Source organism: Cinclus cinclus, chromosome 16 (genome assembly GCF_963662255.1).
Source record: "Cinclus cinclus chromosome 16, bCinCin1.1, whole genome shotgun sequence".
Classification (NCBI taxonomy): domain Eukaryota; kingdom Metazoa; phylum Chordata; class Aves; order Passeriformes; family Cinclidae; genus Cinclus; species Cinclus cinclus.
The window spans coordinates 16,596,954-16,610,570 of NC_085061.1; positions in this window are offsets into that span (position 1 = coordinate 16,596,954).

The window sequence follows — 13,617 nt, forward strand, 5'->3', positions numbered from 1 at the left end:
AAGTGGCCTAAAAGGGCATGGGATGCATTGTGACACCACAGAGGTTAAAAGAAGCAAGGAACCATTGTGACCCAATGCAGGCTATCAATCTCAGAATCCCTTTTGACACCAGGGGGCTCAAAAGGACCACGGATGAACTGTGAAAGCATGGGGACCTATAGAAGCAAGGATCTATTATGCCACCATGGAGGCCAAGAATCAAATGATTCATTGTAAGACCAAGTGGCCTAAAAGGGCATGGGATGCATTGTGACACCACAGAGGTTAAGAGAAGCAAGGAACAATTGTGACCCAATGCAGGCTAACAATCTAAGGATCCCTTGTGACACCAGGGGGCCTAAAATGGCCAGGGGTGGATTGTTACAGGACGGGGACCAATAGAAGCAAGGATCTATTATGCCACCATGGAGGCCAAGAATCAAATGATTCATTGTAACACCAAGTGGCCTAAAAGGGCATGGGATGCATTGTGACACCACAGGGGTTAAGAGAAGCAAGGAACCATTGTGACCCAATGCAGGCTAACAATCTAAGAATCCCTTTTGACACCAGGGGGCGCAAAAGGTCCAGAGATGATCTGTGACAGCATGGGGACATATAGAAGCAAGGAACCATTATGACACCATGAAGGCCAAGAATCAAATGGTTCATTGTAAGACCAAGTGGCCTAAAAGGGCTTGGAATGCATTGTGACACCACAGAGGTTAAGAGAAGCAAGGAACCATTGTGACCCAATGCAGGCTAACAATCTAAGGATCCATTGTGACACCAGGGGTTGTAATAGGGCCAGGGATGAATTGTGAAAGCATGGGGCACAATAAAAACATGGAAATATTATGACACAATAGAGGCCAAGAATCAAATGATTCATTGTGACATCAAGTGGCCTAAAAGGGCATGGGATGCATTGTGACACCACAGGGGTTAAGAGAAGCAAGGAACCATTGTGACCCAATGCAGGCTAACAATCTAAGAATCCCTTTTGACACCAGGGGGCGCAAAAGGACCACGGATGAACTGTGAAAGCATGGGGACCTATAGAAGCAAGGATCTATTTTGCCACCATGGAGGCCAAGAATCAAATGATTCATTGTAAGACCAAGTGGCCTAAAAGGTCTTGGAATGCATTGTGACACCACAGAGGTTAAGAGAAGCAAGGAACCATTGTGACCCAATGCAGGCTAACAATCTAAGAATCCCTTGTGACACCAGGGGGCCTAAAATGGCCAGGGATGGATTGTTACAGCACGGGGACCAATAGAAGCAAGGATCTATTATGCCACCATGGAGGCCAAGAATCAAATGATTCATTGTGACATCAAGTGGCCTAAAAGGGCATGGGATGCATTGTGACACCACAGGGGTTAAGAGAAGCAAGGAACCTTTGTGACCCAATGCAGGCTAACAATCTAAGAATCCCTTTTGACACCAGTGGGCGCAAAAGGACCACGGATGAACTGTGAAAGCATGGGGACCTATAGAAGCAAGGAACCATTATGACACCATGAAGGCCAAGAATCAAATGGTTCATTGTAAGACCAAGTGGCTTAAAAGGTCTTGGAATGCATTGTGACACCACAGAGGTTAAGAGAATCAAGGAACCATTGTGACCCAATGCAGGCTAACAATCTAAGGATCCCTTGTGAAACCAGGGGGCCTAAAATGGCCAGGGATGGATTGTTACAGCACGGGGACCAATAGAAGCAAGGATCTATTATGCCACCATGGAGGCCAAGAATCAAATGATTCATTGTGACATCAAGTGGCCTAAAAGGGCATGGGATGCATTGTGACACCACAGGGTTTAAGCAAAGCAAGGAACCATTGTGACCCAATGCAGGCTAACAATCTCAGAATCCCTTTGGACACCAGGGGGCGCAAAAGGACCACGGATGAACTGTGAAAGCATGGGGACCTATAGAAGCAAGGAACCATTATGACACCATGAAGGCCAAGAATCAAATGGTTCATTGTAAGACCAAGTGGCCTAAAAGGTCTTGGAATGCATTGTGACACCACAGAGGTTAAGAGAAGCAAGGAACCATTGTGACCCAATGCAGGCTAACAATCTAATGATCCATTGTGACACCAGGGGTTGTAATAGGGCCAGGGATGAATTGTGAAAGCATGGGGCACAATAAAAACATGGAAATATTATGACACAATAGAGGCCAAGAATCAAATGATTCATTGCAACACCAAGTGGCCTAAAAGGGCATGGGATGCATTGTGACACCACAGAGGTTAAGAGAAGCAAGGAACCATTGTGACCCAATGCAGGCTAACAATCTAATGATCCATTGTGACACCAGGGGTTGTAATAGGGCCAGGGATGAACTGTGAAAGCATGGGGCACAATAAAAACATGGAAATATTATGACACAATAGAGGCCAAGAATCAAATGATTCATTGTGACATCAAGTGGCCTAAAAGGGCATGGGATGCATTGTGACACCACAGGGGTTAAGAGAAGCCAGGAACCATTGTGACCCAATGCAGGCTAACAATCTAAGAATCCCTTTTGACACCAGGGGGCGCAAAAGGACCACGGATGAACTGTGAAAGCATGGGGACCTATAGAAGCAAGGATCTATTATGCCACCATGGAGGCCAAGAATCAAATGATTCATTGTAAGACCAAGTGGCCTAAAAGGGCATGGGATGCATTGTGACACCACAGAGGTTAAGAGAAGCAAGGAACCATTGTGACCCAATGCAGGCTAACAATCTAATGATCCATTGTGACACCAGGGGTTGTAATAGGGCCAGGGATGAATTGTGAAAGCATGGGGCACAATAAAAACATGGAAATATTATGACACAATAGAGGCCAAGAATCAAATGATTCATTGTGACATCAAGTGGCCTAAAAGGGCATGGGATGCATTGTGACACCACAGGGGTTAAGAGAAGCAAGGAACCATTGTGACCCAATGCAGGCTAACAATCTAAGAATCCCTTTTGACACCAGGGGGCGCAAAAGGGCCACGGATGAACTCTGACAGCATGGGGACATATAGAAGCAAGGAACCATTATGACACCATGAAGGCCAAGAATCAAATGGTTCATTGTAAGACCAAGTGGCCTAAAAGGTCTTGGAATGCATTGTGACACCACAGAGGTTAAGGGAAGCAAGGAACCATTGTGACCCAATGCAGGCTAACAATGTAATGATCCATTGTGACACCAGGGGTTGTAATAGGTCCAGGGATGAATTGTGAAAGCATGGGGCACAATAAAAACATGGAAATATTATGACACAATAGAGGCCAAGAATCAAATGATTCATTGCAACACCAAGTGGCCTAAAAGGGCATGGGATGCATTGTGACACCACAGAGGTTAAAAGAAGCAAGGAACCATTGTGACCCAATGCAGGCTATCAATCTCAGAATCCCTTTTGACACCAGGGGGCTCAAAAGGACCACGGATTAACTGTGAAAGCATGGGGACCTATAGAAGCAAGGATCTATTATGCCACCATGGAGGCCAAGAATCAAATGATTCATTGTAAGACCAAGTGGCCTAAAAGGGCATGGGATGCATTGTGACACCACAGAGGTTAAGAGAAGCAAGGAACCATTGTGACCCAATGCAGGCTAACAATCTAAGGATCCCTTGTGACACCGGGGGGCCTAAAATGGCCAGGGGTGGATTGTTACAGGACGGGGACCAATAGAAGCAAGGATCTATTATGCCACCATGGAGGCCAAGAATCAAATGATTCATTGTAACACCAAGTGGCCTAAAAGGGCATGGGATGCATTGTGACACCACAGGGGTTAAGAGAAGCAAGGAACCATTGTGACCCAATGCAGGCTAACAATCTAAGAATCCCTTTTGACACCAGGGGGCGCAAATGGACCACGGATGAACTGTGAAAGCATGGGGACCTATAGAAGCAAGGATCTATTATGCCACCATGGAGGCCAAGAATCAAATGGTTCATTGTAAGACCAAGTGGCCTAAAAGGGCATGGGATGCATTGTGACACCACAGAGGTTAAGAGAAGCAAGAACCATTGTGACCCAATGCAGGCTAACAATCTAAGGATCCCTTGTGACACCGGGGTCCTAAAATGGCCAGGGGTGGATTGTTACAGCACGGGGACCAATAGAAGCAAGGATCTATTATGCCACCATGGAGGCCAAGAATCAAATGATTCATTGTGACATCAAGTGGCCTAAAAGGGCATGGGATGCATTGTGACACCACAGGGGTTAAGAGAAGCAAGGAACCATTGTGACCCAATGCAGGCTAACAATCTAAGAATCCCTTTTGACACCAGGGGCGCAAAAGGTCCAGAGATGATCTGTGACAGCATGGGGACATGTAGAAGCAAGGAACCATTATGACACCATGAAGGCCCCGAATCAAATGGTTCATTGTAAGACCAAGTGGCCTAAAAGGTCTTGGAATGCATTGTGACACCACAGAGGATAAGGGAAGCAAGGAACCATTGTGACCCAATGCAGGCTAACAATCTAATGATCCATTGTGACACCAGGGGTTGTAATAGGGCCAGGGATGAATTGTGAAAGCATGGGGCACAATAAAAACATGGAAATATTATGACACAATAGAGGCCAAGAATCAAATGATCCATTGTGACATCAAGTGGCCTAAAAGGGCATGGGATGCATTGTGACACCACAGGGGTTAAGAGAAACCAGGAACCATTGTGACCCAATGCAGGCTAACAATCTAAGAATCCCTTTTGACACCAGGGGGCGCAAAAGGACCACGGATGAACTGTGAAAGCATGGGGACCTATAGAAGCAAGGATCTATTATGCCACCATGGAGGCCAAGAATCAAATGATTCATTGTAAGACCAAGTGGCCTAAAAGGGCATGGGATGCATTGTGACACCACAGAGGTTAAGAGAAGCAAGGAACCATTGTGACCCAATGCAGGCTAACAATCTAATGATCCATTGTGACACCAGGGGGCCTAAAATGGCCAGAGATGGATTGTTACAGCATGGGGACCAATAGAAGCAAGGATCTATTATGCCACCATGGAGGCCAAGAATCAAATGATTCATTGTGACATCAAGTGGCCTAAAAGGGCATGGGATGCATTGTGACACCACAGGGGTTAAGAGAAGCAAGGAACCATTGTGACCCAATGCAGGCTAACAATCTAAGAATCCCTTGTGACACCAGGGGGCGCAAAAGGACCACGGATGAACTCTGACAGCATGGGGACCTATAGAAGCAAGGATCTATTATGCCAACATGGAGGCCAAGAATCAAATGGTTCATTGTAAGACCAAGTGGCCTAAAAGGGCTTGGAATGCATTGTGACACCACAGAGGTTAAGAGAAGCAAGGAACCATTGTGACCCAATGCAGGCTAACAATCTAAGGATCCCTTGTGACACCAGGGGGCCTAAAATGGCCAGGGATGGATTGTTACAGCACGGGGACCAATAGAAGCAAGGATCTATTATGCCACCATGGAGGCCAAGAATCAAATGATTCATTGTGACATCAAGTGGCCTAAAAGGGCATGGGATGCATTGTGACACCACAGGGGTTAAGAGAAGCAAGGAACCATTGTGACCCAATGCAGGCTAACAATCTAAGAATCCCTTTTGACACCAGGGGGCGCAAAAGGACCACGGATGAACTCTGATAGCATGGGGACCTATTGAAGAAAGGAACCATTATGACAACATGAAGGCCAAGAATCAAATGGTTCATTGTAAGACCAAGTGGCCTAAAAGGTCTTGGAATGCATTGTGACACCACAGAGGTTAAGAGAAGCAAGGAACCATTGTGACCCAATGCAGGCTAACAATCTAAGGATCCATTGTGACACCAGGGGTTGTAATAGGGCCAGGGATGAATTGTGAAAGCATGGGGCACAATAAAAACATGGAAATATTATGACACAATAGAGGCCAAGAATCAAATGATTCATTGCAACACCAAGTGGCCTAAAAGGGCATGGGATGCATTGTGACACCACAGAGGTTAAAAGAAGCAAGGAACCATTGTGACCCAATGCAGGCTAACAATCTAAGAATCCCTTGTGACACCAGGGGGCGCAAAAGGACCACGGATGAACTGTGATAGCATGGGGACCTATAGAAACAAGGATCTATTATGCCAACATGGAGGCCAAGAATCAAATGGTTCATTGTAAGACCAAGTGGCCTAAAAGGGCTTGGAATGCATTGTGACACCACAGAGGTTAAGAGAAGCAAGGAACCATTGTGACCCAATGCAGGCTAACAATCTAAGGATCCCTTGTGACACCAGGGGGCCTAAAATGGCCAGAGATGGATTGTTACAGCATGGGGACCAATAGAAGCAAGGATCTATTATGCCACCATGGAGGCCAAGAATCAAATGATTCATTGTGACATCAAGTGGCCTAAAAGGGCATGGGATGCATTGTGACACCACAGGGGTTAAGAGAAGCAAGGAACCATTGTGACCCAATGCAGGCTAACAATCTAAGAATCCCTTGTGACACCAGGGGGCGCAAAAGGACCACGGATGAACTCTGACAGCATGGGGACCTATAGAAGCAAGGATCTATTATGCCAACATGGAGGCCAAGAATCAAATGGTTCATTGTAAGACCAAGTGGCCTAAAAGGGCTTGGAATGCATTGTGACACCACAGAGGTTAAGAGAAGCAAGGAACCATTGTGACCCAATGCAGGCTAACAATCTAAGGATCCCTTGTGACACCAGGGGGCCTAAAATGGCCAGGGATGGATTGTTACAGCACGGGGACCAATAGAAGCAAGGATCTATTATGCCACCATGGAGGCTAAGAATCAAATGATTCATTGTGACATCAAGTGGCCTAAAAGGGCATGGGATGCATTGTGACACCACAGGGGTTAAGAGAAGCAAGGAACCATTGTGACCCAATGCAGGCTAACAATCTAAGAATCCCTTTTGACACCAGGGGGCGCAAAAGGACCACGGATGAACTCTGATAGCATGGGGACCTATTGAAGAAAGGAACCATTATGACAACATGAAGGCCAAGAATCAAATGGTTCATTGTAAGACCAAGTGGCCTAAAAGGTCTTGGAATGCATTGTGACACCACAGAGGTTAAGAGAAGCAAGGAACCATTGTGACCCAATGCAGGCTAACAATCTAAGGATCCCTTGTGACACCAGGGGTTGTAATAGGGCCAGGGATGAACTGTGAAAGCATGGGGACCTATAGAAGCAAGGATCTATTATGCCACCATGGAGGCCAAGAATCAAATGATTCATTGTAAGACCAAGTGGCCTAAAAGGGCATGGGATGCATTGTGACACCACAGAGGTTAAGAGAAGCAAGGAACCATTGTGACCCAATGCAGGCTAACAATCTAAGGATCCCTTGTGACACCAGGGGGCCTAAAATGGCCAGAGATGGATTGTTACAGCATGGGGACCAATAGAAGCAAGGATCTATTATGCCACCATGGAGGCCAAGAATCAAATGATTCATTGTGACATCAAGTGGCCTAAAAGGGCATGGGATGCATTGTGACACCACAGGGGTTAAGAGAAGCAAGGAACCATTGTGACCCAATGCAGGCTAACAATCTAAGAATCCCTTTTGACAACAGGGGGCGCAAAAGGACCACGGATGAACTCTGATAGCATGGGGACCTATAGAAGAAAGGAACCATTATGACACCATGAAGGCCAAGAATCAAATGGTTCATTGTAAGACCAAGTGGCCTAAAAGGTCTTGGAATGCATTGTGACACCACAGAGGTTAAGAGAAGCAAGGAACCATTGTGACCCAATGCAGGCTAACAATCTAAGGATCCATTGTGACACCAGGGGTTGTAATAGGGCCAGGGATGAATTGTGAAAGCATGGGGCACAATAAAAACATGGAAATATTATGACACAATAGAGGCCAAGAATCAAATGATTCATTGCAACACCAAGTGGCCTAAAAGGGCATGGGATGCATTGTGACACCACAGAGGTTAAAAGAAGCAAGGAACCATTGTGACCGAATGCAGGCTAACAATCTAAGAATCCCTTTTGACACCAGGGGGCGCAAAAGGACCACGGATGAACTCTGATAGCATGGGGACCTATAGAAGCAAGGAACCATTATGACACCATGAAGGCCAAGAATCAAATGGTTCATTGTAAGACCAAGTGGCCTAAAAGGTCTTGGAATGCATTGTGACACCACAGAGGTTAAGAGAAGCAAGGAACCATTGTGACCCAATGCAGGCTAACAATCTAAGAATCCCTTGTGACACCAGGGGGCCTAAAATGGCCAGAGATGGATTGTTACAGCATGGGGACCAATAGAAGCAAGGATCTATTATGCCACCATGGAGGCCAAGAATCAAATGATTCATTGTGACATCAAGTGGCCTAAAAGGGCATGGGATGCATTGTGACACCACAGGGGTTAAGAGAAGCAAGGAACCATTGTGACCCAATGCAGGCTAACAATCTAAGAATCCCTTTTGACACCAGGGGGCGCAAAAGGGCCACGGAAGTACTGTGACAGCATGGGGACATATAGAAGCAAGGAACCATTATGATACCATGAAGGCCAAGAATCAAATGGTTCATTGTAAGACCAAGTGGCCTAAAAGGTCTTGGAATGCATTGTGACACCACAGAGGTTAAGAGAAGCAAGGAACCATTGTGACCCAATGCAGGCTAACAATCTAAGGATCCATTGTGACACCAGGGGTTGTAATAGGGCCAGGGATGAATTGTGAAAGCATGGGGCACAATAAAAACATGGAAATATTATGACACAATAGAGGCCAAGAATCAAATGATTCATTGCAACACCAAGTGGCCTAAAAGGGCATGGGATGCATTGTGACACCACAGAGGTTAAAAGAAGCAAGGAACCATTGTGACCCAATGCAGGCTAACAATCTAAGAATCCCTTGTGACACCAGGGGGCGCAAAAGGACCACGGATGAACTGTGATAGCATGGGGACCTATAGAAGCAAGGATCTATTATGCCAACATGGAGGCCAAGAATCAAATGGTTCATTGTAAGACCAAGTGGCCTAAAAGGGCTTGGAATGCATTGTGACACCACAGAGGTTAAGAGAAGCAAGGAACCATTGTGACCCAATGCAGGCTAACAATCTAAGGATCCCTTGTGACACCAGGGGGCCTAAAATGGCCAGAGATGGATTGTTACAGCATGGGGACCAATAGAAGCAAGGATCTATTATGCCACCATGGAGGCCAAGAATCAAATGATTCATTGTGACATCAAGTGGCCTAAAAGGGCATGGGATGCATTGTGACACCACAGGGGTTAAGAGAAGCAAGGAACCATTGTGACCCAATGCAGGCTAACAATCTAAGAATCCCTTGTGACACCAGGGGGCGCAAAAGGACCACGGATGAACTCTGACAGCATGGGGACCTATAGAAGCAAGGATCTATTATGCCAACATGGAGGCCAAGAATCAAATGGTTCATTGTAAGACCAAGTGGCCTAAAAGGTCTTGGAATGCATTGTGACACCACAGAGGTTAAGAGAAGCAAGGAACCATTGTGACCCAATGCAGGCTAACAATCTAAGGATCCCTTGTGACACCAGGGGTTGTAATAGGGCCAGGGATGAACTGTGAAAGCATGGGGACCTATAGAAGCAAGGATCTATTATGCCACCATGGAGGCCAAGAATCAAATGATTCATTGTAAGACCAAGTGGCCTAAAAGGGCATGGGATGCATTGTGACACCACAGAGGTTAAGAGAAGCAAGGAACCATTGTGACCCAATGCAGGCTAACAATCTAAGGATCCCTTGTGACACCAGGGGGCCTAAAATGGCCAGAGATGGATTGTTACAGCATGGGGACCAATAGAAGCAAGGATCTATTATGCCACCATGGAGGCCAAGAATCAAATGATTCATTGTGACATCAAGTGGCCTAAAAGGGCATGGGATGCATTGTGACACCACAGGGGTTAAGAGAAGCAAGGAACCATTGTGACCCAATGCAGGCTAACAATCTAAGAATCCCTTTTGACACCAGGGGGCGCAAAAGGACCACGGATGAACTCTGATAGCATGGGGACCTATAGAAGAAAGGAACCATTATGACACCATGAAGGCCAAGAATCAAATGGTTCATTGTAAGACCAAGTGGCCTAAAAGGTCTTGGAATGCATTGTGACACCACAGAGGTTAAGAGAAGCAAGGAACCATTGTGACCCAATGCAGGCTAACAATCTAAGGATCCCTTGTGACACCAGGGGGCCTAAAATGGCCAGGGATGGATTGTTACAGCATGGGGACCAATAGAAGCAAGGATCTATTATGCCACCATGGAGGCCAAGAATCAAATGATTCATTGTGACATCAAGTGGCCTAAAAGGGCATGGGATGCATTGTGACACCACAGGGGTTAAGAGAAGCAAGGAACCATTGTGACCCAATGCAGGCTAACAATCTAAGAATCCCTTTTGACACCAGGGGGTGCAAAAGGACCACGGATGAACTCGGGTAGCATGGGGACCTATAGAAGCAAGGAACCATTATGACACCATGAAGGCCAAGAATCAAATGGTTCATTGTAAGACCAAGTGGCCTAAAAGGGCTTGGAATGCATTGTGACACCACAGAGGTTAAGAGAAGCAAGGAACCATTGTGACCCAATGCAGGCTAACAATCTAAGGATCCCTTGTGACACCAGGGGGCCTAAAATGGCCAGAGATGGATTGTTACAGCATGGGGACCAATAGAAGCAAGGATCTATTATGCCACCATGGAGGCCAAGAATCAAATGATTCATTGTGACATCAAGTGGCCTAAAAGGGCATGGGATGCATTGTGACACCACAGGGGTTAAGAGAAGCAAGGAACCATTGTGACCCAATGCAGGCTAACAATCTAAGAATCCCTTTTGACACCAGGGGGCGCAAAAGGACCACAGATGAACTCTGATAGCATGGGGACCTATAGAAGAAAGGAACCATTATGACACCATGAAGGCCAAGAATCAAATGGTTCATTGTAAGACCAAGTGGCCTAAAAGGTCTTGGAATGCATTGTGACACCACAGAGGTTAAGAGAAGCAAGGAACCATTGTGACCCAATGCAGGCTAACAATCTAAGGATCCCTTGTGACACCAGGGGGCCTAAAATGGCCAGGGATGGATTGTTACAGCATGGGGACCAATAGAAGCAAGGATCTATTATGCCACCATGGAGGCCAAGAATCAAATGATTCATTGCAACACCAAGTGGCCTAAAAGGGCATGGGATGCATTGTGACACCACAGGGATTAAGAGAAGCAAGGAACCATTGTGACCCAATGCAGGCTAACAATCTAAGAATCCCTTTTGACACCAGGGGGCGCAAAAGGACCACGGATGAACTCTGACAGCATGGGGACATATAGAAGCAAGGAACCATTATGACACCATGAAGGCCAAGAATCAAATGGTTCATTGTAAGACCAAGTGGCCTAAAAGGTCTTGGAATGCATTGTGACACCACAGAGGTTAAGAGAAGCAAGGAACCATTGTGACCCAATGCAGGCTAACAATCTAAGGATCCCTTGTGACACCAGGGGGCCTAAAATGGCCAGGGATGAATTGTGAAAGCATGGGGCACAATAAAAACATGGAAATATTATGACACAATAGAGGCCAAGAATCAAATGATTCATTGCAACACCAAGTGGCCTAAAAGGGCATGGGATGCATTGTGACACCACAGAGGTTAAAAGAAGCAAGGAACCATTGTGACCGAATGCAGGCTAACAATCTAAGAATCCCTTTTGACACCAGGGGGCGCAAAAGGACCACGGATGAACTCTGATAGCATGGGGACCTATAGAAGCAAGGAACCATTATGACACCATGAAGGCCAAGAATCAAATGGTTCATTGTAAGACCAAGTGGCCTAAAAGGTCTTGGAATGCATTGTGACAACACAGAGGTTAAGAGAAGCAAGGAACCATTGTGACCCAATGCAGGCTAACAATCTAAGAATCCCTTGTGACACCAGGGGGCCTAAAATGGCCAGAGATGGATTGTTACAGCATGGGGACCAATAGAAGCAAGGATCTATTATGCCACCATGGAGGCCAAGAATCAAATGATTCATTGTGACATCAAGTGGCCTAAAAGGGCATGGGATGCATTGTGACACCACAGGGGTTAAGAGAAGCAAGGAACCATTGTGACCCAATGCAGGCTAACAATCTAAGAATCCCTTTTGACACCAGGGGGCGCAAAAGGGCCACGGAAGTACTGTGACAGCATGGGGACATATAGAAGCAAGGAACCATTATGACACCATGAAGGCCAAGAATCAAATGGTTCATTGTAAGACCAAGTGGCCTAAAAGGTCTTGGAATGCATTGTGACACCACAGAGGTTAAGAGAAGCAAGGAACCATTGTGACCCAATGCAGGCTAACAATCTAAGGATCCATTGTGACACCAGGGGTTGTAATAGGGCCAGGGATGAATTGTGAAAGCATGGGGCACAATAAAAACATGGAAATATTATGACACAATAGAGGCCAAGAATCAAATGATTCATTGCAACACCAAGTGGCCTAAAAGGGCATGGGATGCATTGTGACACCACAGAGGTTAAAAGAAGCAAGGAACCATTGTGACCCAATGCAGGCTAACAATCTAAGAATCCCTTGTGACACCAGGGGGCGCAAAAGGACCACGGATGAACTGTGATAGCATGGGGACCTATAGAAGCAAGGATCTATTATGCCAACATGGAGGCCAAGAATCAAATGGTTCATTGTAAGACCAAGTGGCCTAAAAGGGCTTGGAATGCATTGTGACACCACAGAGGTTAAGAGAAGCAAGGAACCATTGTGACCCAATGCAGGCTAACAATCTAAGGATCCCTTGTGACACCAGGGGGCCTAAAATGGCCAGAGATGGATTGTTACAGCATGGGGACCAATAGAAGCAAGGATCTATTATGCCACCATGGAGGCCAAGAATCAAATGATTCATTGTGACATCAAGTGGCCTAAAAGGGCATGGGATACATTGTGACACCACAGGGGTTAAGAGAAGCAAGGAACCATTGTGACCCAATGCAGGCTAACAATCTAAGAATCCCTTGTGACACCAGGGGGCGCAAAAGGACCACGGATGAACTCTGACAGCATGGGGACCTATAGAAGCAAGGATCTATTATGCCAACATGGAGGCCAAGAATCAAATGGTTCATTGTAAGACCAAGTGGCCTAAAAGGTCTTGGAATGCATTGTGACACCACAGAGGTTAAGAGAAGCAAGGAACCATTGTGACCCAATGCAGGCTAACAATCTAAGGATCCCTTGTGACACCAGGGGTTGTAATAGGGCCAGGGATGAACTGTGAAAGCATGGGGACCTATAGAAGCAAGGATCTATTATGCCACCATGGAGGCCAAGAATCAAATGATTCATTGTAAGACCAAGTGGCCTAAAAGGGCATGGGATGCATTGTGACACCACAGAGGTTAAGAGAAGCAAGGAACCATTGTGACCCAATGCAGGCTAACAATCTAAGGATCCCTTGTGACACCAGGGGGCCTAAAATGGCCAGAGATGGATTGTTACAGCATGGGGACCAATAGAAGCAAGGATCTATTATGCCACCATGGAGGCCAAGAATC